This window comes from Engraulis encrasicolus, chromosome 21, assembly GCF_034702125.1.
Source record: "Engraulis encrasicolus isolate BLACKSEA-1 chromosome 21, IST_EnEncr_1.0, whole genome shotgun sequence".
NCBI classification, from domain to species: Eukaryota; Metazoa; Chordata; class Actinopteri; order Clupeiformes; family Engraulidae; genus Engraulis; species Engraulis encrasicolus.
The window spans coordinates 17,910,095-17,931,091 of NC_085877.1; the positions used below are offsets into that span (position 1 = coordinate 17,910,095).

General features: G+C 43.0%; 1 protein-coding gene across 1 annotated transcript in view; it reads right to left on the minus strand.

The window, feature by feature from the left end:
- Positions 1 to 20,997, minus strand: part of LOC134437589 (prosaposin-like) — a 108,219-nt gene that overhangs the window by 7,224 nt on the left and 79,998 nt on the right. The gene's annotated exons all lie outside the window — the stretch shown is intronic.

Here is a 20,997-nt window from a genome sequence, read left to right on the forward strand (position 1 = left end):
ATGTAATGTTACCAGATTAACTCAGACTCTGTGTTGAAGTAGTGTGTTACTTCAAGTTCAAGAGTTCTGCTTCCTGTATCTCCTTATCTGTGTTTTAACAGAGAGGAAAACTGAGATTTTAATTAGACAAAGACAGCACTGTAAATGTATACAGTGCCCCTATATAGCCTTCTGTATGTGATGGGAAACTAGTTCAAAAAATTAAGAAGACTGCACACTCTTGTTGCTGATGCCAGATTATTTAATGAAAAACGAATATTAAATTAATCTCTCAAGAGACAGTTGTGTGCAGTATACAGTAGGTTTTGTAAATGTGTGAAGTGAACATAGGTACTAGTAGTGTCTTACAGGAATGGTCACTGAAGGGCGCCACCTCATAGCATGTCATAATCATCTTGCCTGATTATCATCGACTTTCAAATCTCTTACAGAGATGTTGGTCTGACCAAGATGATTACGAAAAACGTTTCCCAAGCGGCTTGATTAACCCGCCTACTGCGTTTTGCAACTGTTTGAGGCCAGAAAAGGCTGTGCAGAAGTTTAAACCAAACATTTTCTTATAGTCCCAATAGAACGTCTCTGCTTAAACTACGCCACTGCCATGAACATGCCTCTACCCAGGGCCGTTGGAGCTTCTCAAAACTGATTGCCTCCTGACAAGGTGGGTGGAATTCCCGATTTCTCCACAACGAAATGATATTTGTATTGCGGGCACTTCCTGCACCAGATTTCTTAACAGAGATTGAGCTGTATTTCACAAGTTTTTTTTAATTGTCCTTTTTAAGTCCACAGAGTGGCAGCCCACGCAAGGTTAGCCTATGTACATGTCCTGGGCTGCCAAACATAAGTACAATAAGCCTACAATTTAAGCCTGGTTTTGCTACCATATCCATGAGGTGGTATTGTAGGATCTTGGAATGCTAACAGTTGTCCATGTAGGTCGAAGGAACACACACACTCAGCGGCATAAACACAAACACACACATACGCAAGCAAACACACACACATAAACAAGCACACATACACACACACACACACACACACACACACACACACACACACACACACACGGACAAACATACTTACAGGACCGCCGACAGGAGGGGACAAACGGGTATTTTGTATCGGGCCCAGGAATGAAGGGGGCCCAGAACTGGGTCCTCATGAAGTTGTGATTAATGGTTCTATTTTATTTCAAAACAAGTTGGTTTGAGGGAGGGAGAATGCACTATATTTGCATTCAAAAAATGATATGCAGATCTTTTGCATTTGCTGTCCATAAAAAAGGATCAAGAACCCCCCACCTCCCCCACCCCTAGTGCACAAATGGAGGAAGAAAAAAAAACGGCTTCAACCAATACGGCTCCTGCATTCCATTCGCCAAGGTGCATCAGTACAGATCAGGAGGGCAGAAAATGAAGGAAAGCAGAATAGAAGAGAGGGTCTCAGGAATTCTGTTAAAATATTCTTCAGACGATGCAGGTACTAGCAAAGGCAGGGGAGAGTAACAAAGCAAAAGTTTTCTATAATCTTAACCAGACACGCACTGCACTGCAGCATTCATTTGAAAAAGGAGATAAGTCACACTGATAAACACAATAGAAAATGGGCATCACATTGAATCATGCCATAACCAACACAGCTTAGTAACATTGTGTTTCAAATCTGACCATCAGCGACCGAAAGAATATGCACATTAGCCTGCAATCACACCCCTGAGGGGTGTCGGGCGCGCGCACACACACACACACATCCGTGCTGAGAAGTTGCAAATATTGTGGGAGTCACAGCAGTGAAGATACAGTAACTTAGAAGACAAGCCCATGTAGTATAATGCTAGAACCACCAGTAGACTCTATGGCCTTGGTTCTTTACTGGTGGTGTAAAGTAGCTGCAGCCCCCTGCCTGAAATCCTAACGCTAGTGTGTGCACAAACGTGTTAGTTGGCATGTAAGATGCTAAATGTTTGGTTGGAGTGTCAGGAGTGCCGCTTACCTGCGTGCCAGAACCAACACAAGTAGCGTCCTCCATGGACGGCGAGCTCAGGCCAGAGCTCCCTCGCTTGCTCTCCAGACCGAGTTCAACAATGTGTGGAAAACCCCCCGCAGAACCCGCAGGCTAGCTCCAACGCTGGCCCATCTGGCTCCAGCGTGCGAGCAGCAGGTACCTGCTTTAGCTCACCTGTTCACCTGGTCTGTGCCCCAAGTGATTCTCTTCTGCATCTGACCCCTGACCCTTTATGTAGGCCCAAGGACCCACTAGTCAGGCGGCGCCCCCGTGTGGTGTGACCGTGTTAGTGTTGTGTCTATTCCCAATGCATGCACCGTCCTAACCTTATCTCATTACAGTGGTTCTAGTACTATACCACAGTATATGGGCTTGTCTTCTTAGTTGCATGCCACTGAGTGGGCCATGCAAATTAGAATGGTGCTATGGAGCCTATGAGTGTTCCTGTGTGTGGTGTGGTAGTGGTGGTGGTGGTGGTGGTGTGTGTGTGTGTGTGTGTGTGTGTGTGTGTGTGCGTCAGGGCTTAACAGTGGCGCCTGCCAACCGGCCAAATGCTGGCAAATCTTGGCTGTGGCTGTTAACAATTTCAGTGTCACGAGCCAATTTGGCAGGTAGCTTATTCTATGGCATGACATATCAGAATAGCGTATATTCTGCACGTTGCTCTTTGTGTATCAATTGTTTGTATTTAAATTCAAGAAAAAGCTCAGTTTATCAGTTTCTATGTGTTTGTTTTATTTCCATGTAGAAACCCATGCACTCATCTTCTTGCATTAAGCACCTCATCTTCTGAAGTTAGATGTACAGCATCATGATAATTTTTTTTTTTGAATTTGTGGCTAGTAGAAAAGCTGAATGGCTAGTGACTCGGGAAAATCTCTAGCCACAGTGGCCGGCAAGTGAAAAAGTTAATGTCAAGCCCTGATGTGCATGTGTGGTGTGTGATGTGTTTATCTTTTGCAAGGCATACAAAACAGAGACACCTGCTGTGTTGCGCCTCACAATACAATGGCATTGGTTGTGTGTGTGTCTGTGTGTGTGTGTGTGCGTGCGTGCATGCGTGCGTGCATGCGTGCGTGCATGCGTGCATGCGTGCGTGTGTGCATGTGTGTGTGCATGTGTGTGATAGTCTTATGCATTCGGCCAACTGTTGTTGCCAATTTTATAGGCCTATTATAAAACCAATGTACATAACTAATTACAATGCAATTATACACCAAATCAAACAAACACCAACAAAAAATATTTTATATATTATAAGATATTATAACAAATATTTTAACATGCTTGCCAAACTGCATTTTAACCTGCTTGATGTGAGGGAATCTGACTATATTTTAACCTGCTCGCTGACAGCTAGAATTAAACAGCATCCTTTCTCACTGCAAAGCTTAATATTCTAACATTAGGGAGTTAATAGTTAACAGGAAACAGATGTCTTGAGTAGAGATACTGGTGTGCTCTACAAATTTTGTGGTTTAGGCCTACCCAGGCCCGTCACTAGGTTTGAGAGACAGGGGGGCTTAGCCCCAGAGGAAGAAAATCTAATTTTTTTCAGCGCACCTGCTAAGGTTTTGTCTATGAATTCATTATTTTCAGAGCAAAGAAATCCCGCACACTGTCCATTCCACCAACAAACTTTAATACATTGTCTCGGTCATCCGACCTTCTTCATGTTGTATTAAAGTTTGTTGGTGGAATGGACAGTGTGCAGGATTTCTTTCCACTTGAATGACAACCCCACTGGGATAATATCCTACGCACCTGCCCACCTGCAGAGGTGTGCAAAAGCGTCTTCTTGAACAATTATTTTAAGAGCACCATACCGATTTCTAAACACTAGTTACATTGGATTTTTTTAAATTCACATTTAATGAACATTCCTTATATGTAAGCTAAACAAAACATTTCAAAATGTTTCAACTGATGAATATTAATATGTTATGTTATGAGTATACAGTGAGTCCAATATGTATTTGATCCCATGCTGATTTTGTTGGTTTGCCTACTAACAAAGACATGATCAGTCAATAAATGTTATGATAATATGTATTCTAATATGGAGAGACAGAATATCAAAAAGAAAATCCAGAAATTAACTGAAGAGAATATATATTAATTTATTTCCATTTCATCGAGCAAAATAAGTATTTGATCCCCTGACAACTGATTACCGTTCCAGGCCCACAGACCAGATGGGCACTTCCGATCAACTTGTCATCTGAATTAAAGACACCTGTACATACTAACATGCATAAAAGACACATTGAATCGGCAGAATCAGTCCATAGTATGAGTGAATCAGTCACACTCCAACCTCACCAGCATGGGAAAGACCAAAGAGTGGTCAAATGATATCAGGGACACGATTTTAGACCTGAACAAAGATTAAACGGGCTGCAAAGCCACAAGAAAGAGACTGAGTATTATAATGACCCAGCTGTTGATGCATTTCTTCCAAAATGTGAGGAATACAAAATGACTATCCATCAGCCTGTCTGGGGTTCTATACAAGATTTAACCTTTTGTAGGGTTTTTATAATCATGAGAACAGAAAGAAATCACCCTAGGGATAAAGCTACTGGGACCAAAATCACTGAGAAAACTACTGGTAGCACTTAATGCCACAGAGGTTTAAAATCCTGTACTGCACACATGGTACCTCTACTTCAGAAGGAACCTGTGCAGTCCCACTTGAGGTTTGCCAACGGACATCAGACTGGTTTAGGATATGATAAGGAGGCGCTGTAGTCAGATGAAACCAAAATCAAGCTGTTTGGAAAGATCACAATTCAATGTGTTTTGAGAAAGAGTACTGCTGTCTATGATCCCAAGAACACCCTCCTCACCATCATGCATGAAAGTGGTATCATTATGGTTTGAGGGTGTTTGTCTGGCCAAGGCACAGGACAACTTCACATCGTCAACGAATGGATGGAGGGAGACATGTAATGTGCAATCCTGAGTGCAAACGTCATTCCCTCCACCACTACACTGAAGGGTGGGCCATTTTTGGATCTCCCAACATGACAATAATACACAACATACAGTCAAAGCAACGAAGGAGTGGCTCAATAAGAAGCATATTAAAGTCGTGAAGTGGCCTAGACAGTCTCCAAATATTAACCCTATAGTAATTCTATGGAGAGAACTGAACCTCCCATTTACCAAGCTACAGCCACAAACTATTAATGTTTTAGAGATAATGTGCAAAGAAAAATGGGGGAAAAAGGTTCTACTATATGCACAAACATTGTCATCAACTAAAAGAAGCATCTGACCTCAGTGCTAGACAACTAGGACTTTGCCACAAAGCACTTTATCTTCTTTTGCTAGTGGGGTCAAATACCTATTTGCCTAAATTAAATACAAATAAATTAAAATATATTATTTTAAGTTATTCTCTGGAATTTCTTGTTGATATTCTGTCTCTCCATGTTTGAATACATATTATCATAAATTTATAGACTGATCATGTCTTTATTAGTGGGCAAACCGGCAAAATCAGCAAGGGATCAAATATATATTGGACTCACTGTATGTTCCCCCCCGCATAACATATTGCTGTGCACCCTGCTTTTATTGCTGTGCAGTAGGATATAAGTGGCATTAAACAATAAATAAGCAAACAGGAACTTGTATTCAGATTAACTGGTGGTTCATATTCAGTGCTTTACTGCATTTGGGAATGTATACAGGATTTCTACATAATATGGTAAAAAATACATTTATGTAGCTATAGGAAATTCTTCATTTATGAATGCTGACAGCATCTCATGTATTTTCTTGGCACAATCAGTGCAGAAGTTAGTTATCTATTAAGGTTAAAGTTGCCAAAGTATCTACCCATATTATGCTAACGTTAGCGTTAGATCCGCGGTCTTTCCTATGGCCAGAGAAAATGGAATATTGTACGAGAATGGTCACTAGCTGGTGGCCAGGAGTGGCACTGCAGCTATGTTCTTGCAGCCAAGTAAATAATGAATGGGTCCCAATGGGGCTGTATGCTTCTTATAATTGTATCTGCCCGTGTAATTTTTTCCCTGGAAATAATGAAGTCGCGTTCGATAGATAAGAGTAAGTGAAAGCATTTGCCGACACGTTTGCATCTTGTCAAGTGTTAGATTCGTGAAAATGACCCTTATTTAAACTATAGCAATGACATAACACGTGACAATCGACTTTACGGCACTTCGCCATTTGTTTTGTAGTTTTAAGTCTGACCTCAGATGTCGATGTGTTTAAGTCATGTTATGATTGTTGCGGACGTCTGCTATTTATTGCATTTAAGGTGGTGGAAACGCAGTAATTGTTAAAGGGGTAAAGGAAATGACAGCGCTCATCCTTAAAGGCCAACTTCCGATAAAACACAGTTTAAAGCCTCGGCCAGATGACACTGCAACGCGGGTTTTTTTGAATCCGAGTTGCAATTAAGTTGCAACCATACAGCATGTTTCAGTAAAAGATCATGTCCTGATGACAACGACAGTCTTGCTTCAGAATACACATTTCTTTATGTGAAGTTGTTGAGAACAAAGTAGGCTATTCGCTAATGGCCGTGATCGCCCATACTCTTATCATGCAAATGACATGTCACGTAGGGACCTTACACCAGTCTCTGACAGTGCCAGAAAGTTTCATTTTTTTTAACAGACCCAGCAAATTTTGTTTTCGATCTACAGACATATGTCATGGCTTGTTTAAAAGCTGAAGATCTTAGCTTTTTATTACTAAAAACGATACATTTCTAGCCTCTCCCATTCCGAAGTTATGTCCATTTTAAGCGACGGATAGTTTAACAAAAAATAGCGTCATTTCCCCCCTTTGTAAAAAGCGAAAGACGGTTTTATTATGCTTTACTCTCCGCAAGCGCGTACATAGCAGGTTCAGAATATCAGAATGTGCAAGCTGCATAATTGAACATTACTAGATGCCACAGAGACAAGTTAGATAAAACAACAGACTGTGCTGAATCATGCTGCTTAGCAGCACCATGCTTCGTGACAAAGTTGCTCCTACAAGAATAAGCGGGGGGCAATCGCCATTCCGACACCTCGCCACTCCGACACACCGCCATTCCGACACATCGCCATTCCGACATTTTTTTTTCTTTTTTTGAAATGTCATTCCGAGCCTCTGATGTCTCTGCTCTTTTGCTGCCTTGTCATAGCCCGGGTTTTTTCAGACTCTAAGCCGACATTTAATAGAAAGCTCTCTACAAAAAGATTGTTGCATAAAGATTGTTGCAAATGCAGACGCGGGTGAACAATGTTCTAACTCCATTGACACGAGCGGAAAGTAGTGATATAAAGATTGTTGCAAGTGCAGACGCCCATGAACAATGTTCTAACTCCATTGGCACGAGCGGAAAGTAGTGAGAGACATAGGCCTACAGGCATTTAAAAAATAAAGTGATGCACGTTCTCCAGCGGAGTCACAAAATCAAATCCATCAAACAACAATGTTCACCACATTGAATGGTTCGTGTAGAATTCAGATCCTAACGGCTGTAAAAATGCAGGTCCACGACTGCACTGTAGGCCTACATGGCCACCCTGTGGGTTTTGATTAAGATTAGGCCGATTGATTAAACAATTATGAAAGACAGTTCAGCAGAGGAAGTGCGCCTACTGACTGGCCATAGGTCCAGGCCTCAGTAATTTTCGAGAACGCTCACAAAGCGCACAAACACGCCAGCTAATAGCAGAATGCATGACGCGTCCCATTATGGAAAGGCGGCCGTTTTATCAGTTTTTTACCATCCATGGCCTGTACATGGAAAGGACAGTGCCTTTCGTAATGGTGCTCATGGCTAGGAAGACTGAGGCCATGTACCGGTCTGTCCTACAACACATCAAACGGCGCATCCAGCGCCAAACTGGGCAGCAGTAAGTCCATTGTTTATTGATGTGGCTAGGCCTATATGATACACCCCCCCCCCCCCTTTTTTTTTTTTTTAACTGCGTTTGCGCCTGTTATTGCATGTTATCCATTCTGTCTGTAGATGGACGCCATCTCGGGTCATAACCGACTTTGAGATGGCATTGATGTCCGCTGTAGGACTGGAGCTGCCCAACGCCCGCAGACTGGGCTGCTACTTTCACCTGTGCCAGTCCTTGTGGCGCAAAGTGCAGGAGCTTGGCCTATCAGGTGCGTTTAACACAAGCACACAGTGACCCCCCCCCCCCCCCCCCCCCCCACACACAAACGCAGTTACCGGCGTTTCGGGAGTCTAGCCCATCATCAGTGTCCCCAATTTGAAATACGTCGTGTTTGGAGAGCTCTTAAGGGCCCCGTCAAGTGATCGCCAAACGCCAAAACATACCCAAAAGAAAAATAGGCCTACTAAGGTTTAATATGCTGAAACCATAAAACAATTAACCACACACAATAGGCATACACATAGTGTAGGCTAATTTATCTCATTACATGACCTTTCAATAATCAACGCGTGGAAAAATCAACCGTCCTATCAAAACATGCAGTATAGCCTAGGCTACACACCAGCGCTATCAGACGCAAATATGAGAAAGAGAGAATGGGGTCTGCGCGTGATTTTGGAAGACATTAGAACAATCGCCAGGGAGTTTACAGTCTACATAACTGCATGGTTGGCCCTCACGAAGTTGTAAGTCTGATGTCTTTACTCCTTTCATTAGTTAAGTATGATGTTTTGTATGCAGGAGGAGCATGTCAAGTTACTAAAGGAACTTCTTATCCCAACATGTGTACTAGAATTTGCTGCTAGCCGACTTATTTTCAAAACCAGCATCGCATAGTTGTTATTTTTCATTGTGCTGAAGTGAGTGCTACGTGGGAAAATAGGCTACCAGCTTTGCGCATGTGGCACCTTGTGTAGCTTGTGGAGTGACTAGAGTAGCGAATCATTGCCATTTAGGCATCTGTTGATTGTGTACGCTTTATGCTGCTTTTTTTTATTTGAGAAGTTTAAACTGGTGTTGAATACCAATACCGGGCAGGTATTTCTCCCTCCTCTGGAGGCTGCTGCGCTCACCGCTTCTCTTTCTGCCCATTAGGCTACGCCTGTTTCAACTAGTGACATATACATAATATGCATTGCTGATAACTGTTTGGGTGCGCAGTTAAAAGATAATATGAAGCTTTGCTTCGTGTTTGTCAGGTTTTTTTTTTTTTTTTTTTTTTTTTTAAGATTTTGAACACGAGTGACCCACACTGGGCAGTTTGAAACGTAAAATATTGACCGTGGTAGAAATGAAAGTCTCCACAGTCCACACAAACAGTTGTCTGATGATGCCATGTGCATGGAATTAATGTTGTGCGCAAAGCTAGTGGTCATTGTGAAGATACCTCACTGTTTTTGGCCATGTGGCAGATGTAAACAAATCCGTTTCGCCTGTAACAATGGCAACGCAAACGCCTGCGTTACTCGATTTTCGCACTCTGGAACCCATTATTCGAAAAACTCGTTTTGTGCCACGTTTCTGGTGGGTTTCATATGGTTAACCCAGGGGAACGTTGTCACTGGCATAGAAAATCGTTCCCGTATAGCTGGCCCCTTACTCACTCCTTTTGAAGATCGGACGGTCACCCCAAGTTAAACTCACTTGCAAGGCTCTCATAGCGGTGCGTCACCTCGCCTGGCTGTGTTTCCAGGTGTTTCCCAATTGACATAAATAATGCAGAGAAACGAGCGAATCACGAAAGCCTTTCTGTGTTTTGTCATGTCGAAAGAAGGCGTTGCCCACAAAGGTTTATGTCGACCTATTTTTCTAAAAACATGTCGAGTAATTTTTTTCTGCTTGTTTTCAAAACAAGCAACGCCTGGTGGCCCGAATTTCTAATGTGTTGGTCACTGATTTGTATTCATTTTTGGAAAGGTAACGGCAGTCTTATTGCTGCCTGACTGGCGCCCATCTCATAACTTAAAACTAAAGTCGGTTGCACCGCTACAATATCGACGATTTTTTTTTAAATGTAGGCCTACAACAGCTTTAAAGGTAAGGGATAATGTATTGTCCACACGCAGTGGTAGAACGCAGGTAGGCTATACGGAGTATACCCACTTCTAAATTTTAGGGGATTCAGTATACCAACTTAAAATTGATTGATCCATTATTTAGAATGGCATAAATATATACAGTATACCCACTTCAAAAAATGTGAGAATATACAGTATACCCACTTCAAAAAAGTAGACTACACCTAGACTACAAATATTTTCCTACGGGGCGAATAACACCCCCAATGCCGAAGGCGGAGTGCTGTTATTCCGCTTCGAAGGAAATATATTTTCCGTAGTCACGTGTGAACAATACATTATCCCGCTTATGCCGCCTTTACCAACATTAGAAAGCATACATAGTAAACCAGTAGTTTATAGTAACATGTTTATTGCCATTTTATAGCGTGCATTTTATAGCGTGCGCAAAGACAGATAGTTCGTGGAACGCTCATAATTTAAGGGCGTATTCAGACCAGGAAAGTCCGATAGTTCACTTTTGTAGTGTTGGTCAATAATGAAACATGTTGTCTTCGTTTAGTTTCTTTTAATTTCCGGACCTTCACATTACATGGCATGCAGCCTGGCTCTAATCTCACTGAGTCCTCTCGGCCCCCGTAGTGGGCGCCCCACAACTACACCACAACTTTGTTTGGTCCGAACCTAATTCTAAAAATTTGGTGCGGTTGGCTTTCAGACTGTGTATTTCAGTAAGCGGACCAAAATCGACAAGAAAGCCACGCGCCCTGAGGTCGTTCAGCTATTGGTCAGAAACGACACGCGCAACAAGTTAAGGCTATGTCCAAATAGGCCTACAAGCATCCAAAGAGTTCAGCGGCATGTAAAATAAACGTTCACGGCATGTATGGCATAGCGCTCACACGAAATATAGCGCAGACTATCTGAAGCTCATGACACGAAGGGAGTCTTCCTGAAAGCCAACTGATTGATCCCGCGAGTTGGGATAGCCACATTTTATCCCTGTTTCTTTATTTCTTTCTTATAATGTCATAGCGTGCGGGCGAGATTGCTGGCTGGTTTAGTCATCAATATTAGGATAACCACCTCCCTGCAATCAGTGTTTTACACTTGGGATGTCTGGGAACAACGCAAAACAGGCTCAATGTGAAACATTGGCGAGCTTATTCCACGCACCACGCCATTCTTTCTTCTCGAAAATAAACAGTGCGCTCCACTGTCATTTGGATACATTTGTATTGGAATATTGGCTACCATTTGCAGCAATATTCCACGCACTCCATCAAGAACAAAGTAACATGATGAGCACGGGCATAGCGTTTGGATCATACAAACTTGCCAACATGCCACCACAGCGGGTAAATTATTGAATTACCTTCGTTGTCTTCATCACCTAGGGTATTCCACTAGCCTACATCCATCCAACGCACAGCTAGCAAGCCAGGGGGATAAGTGCCAACGTCGTAATTATTGCTATCATTATCAGAATCCATACTGTGCGGACTACAGTGTTTTCTTCCGTTTCTTCAGTAGATGCTTTTCGGATTTGCCCCAATCAACATTTAAAATGCTGTGATAGGTAGGCCTAAATTAACAGTCTCTTTTTCCTTTCCTGTGCTCCACTGACAAGCCATCCTCATTGAAAATATGAATGACCGTAGCCTACAATAATGTAGCCTACGCCCACGATTGCGATAGTTTAGGCTATTATTTTATTAATATTAGGCTAATATTGTTGCAAACAAACCACTCTGTCAAATTTACACCAAAGACATGGACATGACAAGTTGTGGAGTCGCTTTGTTTACACTCTGTTTCCCATTAATCTCGAAAAACGACGGAAGCTCCCGAGGTACAAAAAAGCAAAAAGTCTGGGATTAGGTCCGGTCTGCTTTCACACCTCCAAAAGGTCCGCACCAGGGTTCGTTTGATCCGGACCGAGTCCGACCTTTCAGCTCGGTCTCGGTCCGCTTGTTTGGTCCGGACCAGGATTCGCTGGTTTGTATTCAGACCATCCCAAAAGGTCCGAACCTGGTCCGTTTGGTCCTTTGGTCCGGACCAAACGTGGTAGGTGTGAATACGCCCTTAAAGGTGGGGTTGCAGGTTGGCCAAAATTCTTAGATAGAATGCGATTATGACATCACGTTGGGGGCTCCCCCTGGGTTTTACTAGATTCGGTATTGTCTCTGAATGGGGAAGGTTGCAAATAAATAATTAAATAAACCATATTTATTTAACCTTTTATATTTATGCTGACCAAAATCATTGTAATTTTTAAGGGGTTAGCTAAGATAGAGCCTAGGTAGATGTCGGGTAGGCTATTCTTTGAAGAGTCTTGCGTTGAGATGACAACCTCAACCTCAACCCCAACCGTCTCCGATGTAACGATTATAAAGAGATTATAGACCGTATGAGCGCCGAATGTGAATAACGTGTTGTGTATTGGTAAAAAAAATCTGTATCGCACTTTTTTGTTTTACTGTAGGCTATAGTTTCCAGTCAGATTGGCCTAGTCTACACTCAGATAACTGAATGTTTTGCGTGCGCATCACAGCGTGCACCATGGTGTAGTAGGCTGTGACCACCAGACATTGTTAGTAGCCTATTCATCAGCCTTTAGTGGGCCTATCACGCCATTTCAGCGTCATGTGCATGTGGGAAAGAATGTAAACATCGACAAATAAAAAATAGGCTAAAGAAAACCATTTGGGTGAATCATGCGCTCTGGTTCAATGCCAGCCGTCAAAGTAGTCAGCTTCATTGTAAGAGTGCCAGAGTTTACCTAATTTAAACGACTGCAAAGCAATCTCTCTGAGCGCAACGGCAAGCACATGTGCGGTCCACAGGGCCATCAGCAGAAAACGAATAAATGAAACTCCCTTGCTATGGGGCACCTAAGTCACGCCCTTCTACTTCCGATACATGGGGCAGGAGCTCGCAAAATTTTGAATGCGAGTCAATGGAGCGAGTCAAGCTAAATCCTCATCCCGTTTGGCATGTGCTCCGGATTTCACATATGATGAATTTGAAAGGTTTGGATTTGCGTCGTAAGACCACTCATTTTCGGCACGCAAGAAACGTTATTTTAGCTTTTGTGCAAAACTGTGTTGGAGACTACACTTGCGCCTCGCATATCTGACGTGAACCGAGGCACAGCCAACCCTACCGCTGCACCGTGGCTTAAGTGGCTGCACGTCGGACATGCGACGTCTGTAGTGTAGTCCAAATAATTACATATTTTTGCACACTCACAACTCAAAAATCGCTTGCCAAGTGAAGTCAACAAGCACACCATTGGTTGTTATTAATTCTGAGGCACAGCATATGTGTGATCGACGGGGAAATGCGAGGTGGGTCGGAAAATAGCTTTGATCAGTCCATTACAGCCCAGTCAAAAGTTTTTCCGTTGCCAGCCCCAGAAGCCGCCCGGAAGGGGTGGAGACTTAGGTGCCCCATAGGCCTATGTCCGAGAACAACATAGGCTAACACTAACACGCCGTAGGCTATGTCGAATGGCGCATTTGTCTACTTGTAGTTGGAGCACCGTCATTGCCGCGAGTTTCTGACAAACTAAATAGTTGAGCACAACGTGACACTATCATAGACAAAAGCCCGTGAACATAGTGACACACACTTCACAGTGGTGTTGGTGAAAACGAAACGAAGTTGCCTCCCACGGCCCGAACGCAAAATAATGCCGAAAACTGAATGCCCCCTTCAGTTGTCCTGGCTACAGGCAACTGCGCGTTATCACTGTTTCTTCTTCAATGTACGAGCACTTGCATTGCACTCGCTCTGCACTTGTCTCACAATGCAATCAACTGCGTAATCCGGGCCAAATGGGCAACTGGCGCGTTATATCACGGCTTCTTCTTCAATGTACAAGCACTTGCATTGCACTGGCTTGTCTCACAATGCAATCAGGTGCGTAATCCGGGCCAAATAGTCCACCTTGTGAACACAGGCGGGAAGGGAACAATTTGAAGAACGCGTTTCGGACGAACGGACAGACTGCTGCTGGGACGCATCTAAAATGCGCTTTGCTCTTCAAGTGACTAGCCAGCGATACGGTTTTATTTTCCCAATACACAAAAAGTTATTCACAGACGGCGCCTCCATAGCTACCCTACGGTACAATGGCTTTGTAACCATCACATCGGATGCGCAACCAACACATCAGTCGCGATGGCCAAGGCAGGTCAAGGAAATGTGTCTGAACAGATACATTTCATGCTTGCATGACAAATAAAGTATATTCTATTCTATTCTAACTGCCTTACAGTTGCAGCACTTCCTTGCTGTCTAAAATTTAAATCTTAAATGCAGCAGCAGCTCATAACATGAGCTCCAGACGCAGCCCATCCGGGGGCAAGTGGCAACACAGCGCGATCGATTATCACTGCAAATAAATAAATGAAAATTAACGCAGTAAAATGTAAGTTAATATGATTCATAGGCCATGTGTTTAACTCATCATAGCATACAATTAATACATTTATGTATTTTGAAATATAGGCCTACATGGCTGTTTGCACCAGCAGGTGTGTGTGATTCAATGCGCGAGGCTCAACTCGCTTTAATCCCCACCCAACGGCCCTGGCCGTTTCACGTTACATGTGTGTCGTAACAGAAGTGCGTTGAAACAACAGACCGACTAACATTTACTGCACATAGTTTTCATTTTAAGTGTCATTAAAAGACAACCACTGATGTGCGCCCTGACCATCATTAGCTATCTATCGATCCTGCTACAGGCTGAACACTTTGAGCCGGATGGTTGGCTGGAGGAGGCAACGCTAGCCTAAAGAGTAGGCTACTTCACCCTTAAGGAAACTATCAAGGAACTCCTCACTTGTTACTCACATACTAGTGTTAATAAAATATGTCACGACAGCGGCCGGCGGACAGTGACAGTTTGCTTTCTTGAAATAACAACATTCGGACAATAGTGTAGACTTGTGCGCTACACGCTGGGGTGGGGCAGGGCTGCTGTAGGTATCCATTGCGCGCGGCCGGTCGCTTTGGGAACTGTGTGTAAGTTGCATTTGGGTAGGCTATTGCGCGTGTTATAGTTGATTAAGTAATTGACGAGCCAACGTCCGGCAGCAGTGGCTGAGTGTGTAACTTAACTTCACTTAACTTAACTTTTGTAGGCTACTATCGTCCGAGTGTCTCCAGATTGTGATTATTTATTCATTTATTCAAAGACGATAGCAGTTTACAGACGCTGCTGGTTGCATGGATATTGTGGTGGTTTTCCCTCCTAATTGTATTTTATGAAATTGTAAAAATAAAACTACCATAACCTTTACTCCCGTTGTCTGTCGTTCCTGAATCGTGGTCTAAATTTCACCTCTTACAATAGTGTAAACGTAAAAAACCGACAACATACCAGTTAAAATGAGTAGGCCTAAGTACATTTTATTTATGAAGCACATCTGAAAACAGCAAAAAAAAACCAGTTGATTTACATACTAGATTAAGTTACTCGATACTAGATACATTCCTAGAGACAGAGAGAGACAGAGAAAGAGAGAGAGAGAACGCGCTCCTATGCAGTGTTAATATAGCGATTTCACTTCTCTCTCTCGCTCTTAGTGTTTTTGTTTTTGTTTTACTGTAGCCATGGACTTAACACGGGTGCAGGGGTTCTATAATGTTTTCCGACACTGTTATTTTTTCTGCCTCATGCGCGAACTATTTATTGTCATTCAGTTTGTGCCATTATTAGGCCTAGGCCTATATGAATCGCGGGTAAATCAGTTTTACCACATATTTAGACTTCGAACAAAAGAAATAGGCCTAGGACACACGGGAATAATAGGATATAAAATAGGCAGCCTGACTGGATCGATGGACGATTTCCAACAATAAAAGACAGGCTATGAAACAAAATAGGCAGCTACCAGCTTATTCAATTAATAAAACTATAGCCCAAGAACATTGCCTCGCCGGGCAGAGAGAGAGAGAGAGAGAGAGAGAGAGAGAGAGAGCGGTCCTATGCAGTGTTAATGTAACGATTTAACTTCTCTCTCTCTCTCTTTACTGTAGCCATGGACTTAACACAGGTGCATGGGTTCTGTAATGTTTTCAACACTGTTATATGCATAGTGCTCTGGCTCATGCTCGAACTTTGTTGTCATTCAGAATCAGAAACATCAAAGTGTCGGCAGACAGCATTCTCTTGTTGCTGGTGCTTCGCATCTAAAAAGTTACCGCCCAAGAACATTGCCTCGCCGGGCAGAGAGAGCGAGAGAGAGTGATAGAGAGAGAGAGAGAGAGAGAGAGAGAGAGAGAGAGAGAGAGAGAGAGCGCTCCTATGCAGTGTTAATGTAGTCTTTACTGTAGCCATGGACTTAACACAGGTGCATGGGTTCTGTAATGTTTTCAACACTGTTATATAAGCCTAGTGTTCTGGTTCATGCGCGAACTTTGTTGTCAAAAAATGTAAGGGCGTAAACGTAGGCTAAATTGTCAAAAAATGTAACGACGTAATCATAAAAACAACAACAACATACCAGTAAAAACGAGTAAGTACATTTTATTTATAGATTTACATGTTTAAATCAACAAAAAACAAAACTTAACAGCTGATTTAGGCCTATTTAAATAGGCTAGACAAAACCGTTAAAATGAACATATTTAAATAGACAAAACCGTTAAAATGAGCATTAAAAAAGCTGATTCTAAGAAAACCCGCATTAAAACAGCTGATTTACATTTCTAATATAGGCAGACTGAAGGGACCTTTAGTTGAAACCTAAGGATCTTTCGTTCAATTTTAAGGACCTTTCGTAGGCTTTTGCGGTAGACGGACCGTCCTCGACTAAAGATCCCCTGCCTTATACTAATGGTCCAACGTTTTGTTCGAATGGTCCCCTCTCAAGAATCCATTCGACGAAAAGACCTGTACCCTAAACAAGCTATTAACCTAATCATCTGAATATCTGAATTAACCAATTAACTCTAAACACTGGTAAAAGCTTCCTGAGGCTTTAAAAAGTCTCAGCCTTGTTCATTACTCAAAACCGCAGTCATGGGTTAGACTGCTGACCTGACTGTGTTTAACATTGAAGTCAATGGTAGTAGCATTGCATGAGGGTTATGAAAGCCCAGATATCATTGATGCTTAGCTGTCAGCTGTTTTTTGTTCTTTGATCTGGTGACCCACACTTCCCTCTTCATTATACTCCATAGATTTCCATACCAAGTTTTTCTATTTTTGTTACAAATCTAATTCTAATTTGCCAGACAGAACATTCCATTGACTTGCCAATGATGTGTGTGCAGACTTCAGGGTTGTCTATGAGAAGATTGTGTAATTGGCATTTTCCAGCATCGCACACTTGAGCGGCTGACACAGCTTTGTCAATATAATCATTGATGCTCAGACGTTGTGGCTCTAGGGACAGCAGAGGAGGTGGAATGGAACTGAAAAGTGCGAGTTGGTCTTGGGCTTTTTTGTGGCGATGGGACCATGTGGATATGGTTGCACTCCCAGGCTGGAAGTAGTAGATGGAGGGATTGGCTTTGAATGTGTAAGTAATAATTGTCTGTGACATTTACATGTATCTGTAGTTGACTGTGGTCGATGAAGTCAAGACCCAAGATGGAAGGACAGCTACTGGTAAGTTGGTTACATTTCCATGTAGACTGAGGTCTAGTTCCATCCATCCAAGCGGTGCAGTAATCTCTCCATTGGCCAAGTACAGCTTTGTGAGCATTTAAGTGGTCTGAAGCACGTAATCATTACAATTTAAGTGCATTACCTACATTTGATGGAAAATACATTATGGCAAGATTTTGGGCATTATAATCAGATGATGTCATAATGACGCCATAAGACCAGATAATGACACAAAAATGATGTCATTCATAGATGTCCATATGTAGATCATCTCCCCAAAGCTTGGTGGTCATACTGTATTCCGTTCATGAGTTATGAGGGGGGGGGGGCGGGGGGTCAAAAAAATCTCACAGTGTCCCTTTAACTCATTGGCTGCCAGCCATTTTCATAAAAGAGTAAGCCAGAGATTTTTCAGCATTTTGGGTGTTTTTTGGAGACTCAGAGAAAATTGAGTTCTGTGTCTATGTCAACACCATACCACAACACAGATTAGACAGTTATTTGTCATCAGAAAAAAACAGAGTCTCTCTACCCCTTTCCGTTCTTTCATAATCATCTGTTGAAAATAAGTGGAATTCGCCAAAAACACGGTGTCTCTCTACCCCTTTCCGTTCTTTCATAATCATCTGTTGAAAAGAAGTGGAATTCACTAAAATGCTGCTTTCTAGCCAAAAAGCTGAGAAAACGCCATTTGAAGTAGAACTATCACTGCAAACGTTTTTGCCCATGACATCGTCCTAACAACTCCAAATATATCAGATGCTATTACAGAGTCTTCTGTCATCTGTAGCCTGAACAAAAGATCATTTGTATGATCTTTTCAACCTAATATTGTACTGAAATATAACGGGGAAATATAACGGGGGTGTTTTGGTTTGTTGCTGGCGCGCACAATTGATCATGACAGCAGGTGCAAGTAACTACGTGAACTCACAGAAATACTGTCTCATCGTCCTCCCTCTGTAGTGTTCTGTCGTCCTCTCGTTGGGGAAGGAATCACAGCTGGTTTGTTTCCTCCCGTACCGTGTGTGTGTGTGAAGCCCAGCTTAGTTTACTGCAGCTTCTTTGGCAGAGCGGACAATTTGCAGATTGATGATTATTCATGACGTAACAATAGCGCCGAAAATGGCAGCCTTGTTTTTCGCTCCTCATCTTTCTGATATATTTTTGATAATATTACTATGTATATACCTTTTTTTTCTACAACAAACAAGTGGCCTCATTCAGTATGACAGAGAGACACTACTGGACATAAACTACTCGCTGTCAGCTCATGTGGAGCCGGAGTTTCTTAACTGGGATACTGCGCTCACTCCGGACGCATCTTTCCCATTGTTGCCATGGAAGAGACGCCGCCGCCGCCGCCGTCCAAGAGGTAGGAGAGCCGGTGTGTTAGTGCGACTGAGACGGCGAGCAAATCGACCACCGCTCCCAAGCATACTCTTAGCCAACGTTCAATCTTTGGACAATAAGATGTGTGAGCTGCATGCAAGAATCTCTTTTCAGAGAGAAATCAGAGACTGTAACATCATCTGTCTCACAGAGACGTGGTTATCTGAAGATGCGCCAGACCATGCCATTTCTCCCTCTGGCTTCTCTGTGTTCCGGACCGACAGGTCGAAAGAGCTGTCGGGCAAAGTCAGGGGTGGAGGGGTGTGTTTTATGGTTAACGGTGCTTGGTGTGACAGTGAGAGTATCCACGTAATCAAAACCTTTTGTTCTCCAGACATTGAATATCTTACCATTCTATGCCGGCCATTCTGGTTACCAAGAGAATTCACAGCTGTTGTAGCAACCGCAGTATACATTCCACCGCAAGCGGATGCAAAGCTCGCGCTAAAAGAACTGTACGCGACTATCAGCAAAATTGAGAACTTACATCCAGAGGCTGCCTTTATCGTCGCAGGCGACTTTAACCACGCTTCTCTGAGAAAGATACTGCCCAAATACTTCCAGCATATAGATGTAAACACACGTGGAAATAGCATATTAGATCACTGCTATACTCCCTTCCGCGATGGGTACAAGCCCCTCCTCCGCGCACCGTTTGGCAAATCGGATCATTCCTCAATCCTGCTCCTTCCAGCTTACAAGCAGAAACTAAAACAGAGCCCACCCACTGTCAAAACAGTTAGCTGCTGGTCTGATGAATCAGATAGTGCACTGCAAGGCTGCTTTGAATGCACTGATTGGGACATGTTCCGTGAAGCATCTAATGGGGATATAAATGAATACACAGAGACAGTCACTGGATTCATTCAGAAGTGTGTTGAAGACATTGTTCCATCAAAAACTGTCAAAATGTATCCAAATCAAAAACCATGGATAAATAACGACGTTAAATCTGCTCTAAGAGCCCGGGATAGTGCATTTGCCTCTGGAAACAAAGAGCTGGAGAAAAAAGCCAGATATGACCTGCGAAAAACAATCAAAGCAGCAAAAAGAGAATATAGGCATAAGATTGAGGAACAGCTGGAAGGGAATGACTCAAGAAATATGTGGCAGGGACTGCACATGATTTCAGATCTGAAGGGGAAAAAATCCAACATCCAAGTCTCTCATCCCTCACTTGCAGACGAGCTGAACCAGTTCTATACACGTTTTGAGGTCAACACCAAACCTCCAGTAAGAGCCCCCTCCTTTTCTCACTTCTCTGACCCAGGCCTAATGCTCACAGTGGCTGATGTGCAGAAATCTTTCAAACAAGTCAACATTCGGAAAACAGCAGGACCTGATGGGATTCCAGGCCGTGTAATCAAAGTGTGTTCAGAGCAACTGGCTGGTGTGTTTACAGACATCTTCAACTTCTCCCTGTCCATGTGTGTGGTGCCAAGCAGCTTTAAGTCATCTATCATTGTTCCAGTGCCTAAGAAAAAACAAATCACCAGCTTGAACGATTGGCGACCTGTAGCCCTCACCCCCATCGTGAGTAAATGTTTTGAAAGGCTTGTGAAGAACATCATCTGCGAAATGATTCCACCTACGCTTGACTGTTATCAGTTTGCCTACAGACAGAACAGATCAACGGATGATGCCATCACCAGTGCGCTATACACCTCCCTAACACACCTGGAGAAAAAAGACACCTATGTAAGGATGCTGTTTGTGGACTACAGTTCAGCCTTTAACACCATTGTCCCCAGCATACTCGACGACAAACTCCGGAGTCTAGGAATACACAGTGGCCTTTGCTGCTGGATACTAGACTTCCTCTCAGCACGGATACAGGTGGTGAGAATGGGCTCCATCACATCATCCTCCTTGACCATCAGCACGGGAGCTCCGCAAGGTTGCGTTCTGAGCCCTCTCCTCTACTCTCTATATACGCATGACTGTGTGGCTATACACAACAACAACACCATCATCAAGTTTGCAGATGATACCACTGTTATCGGTTTAATCT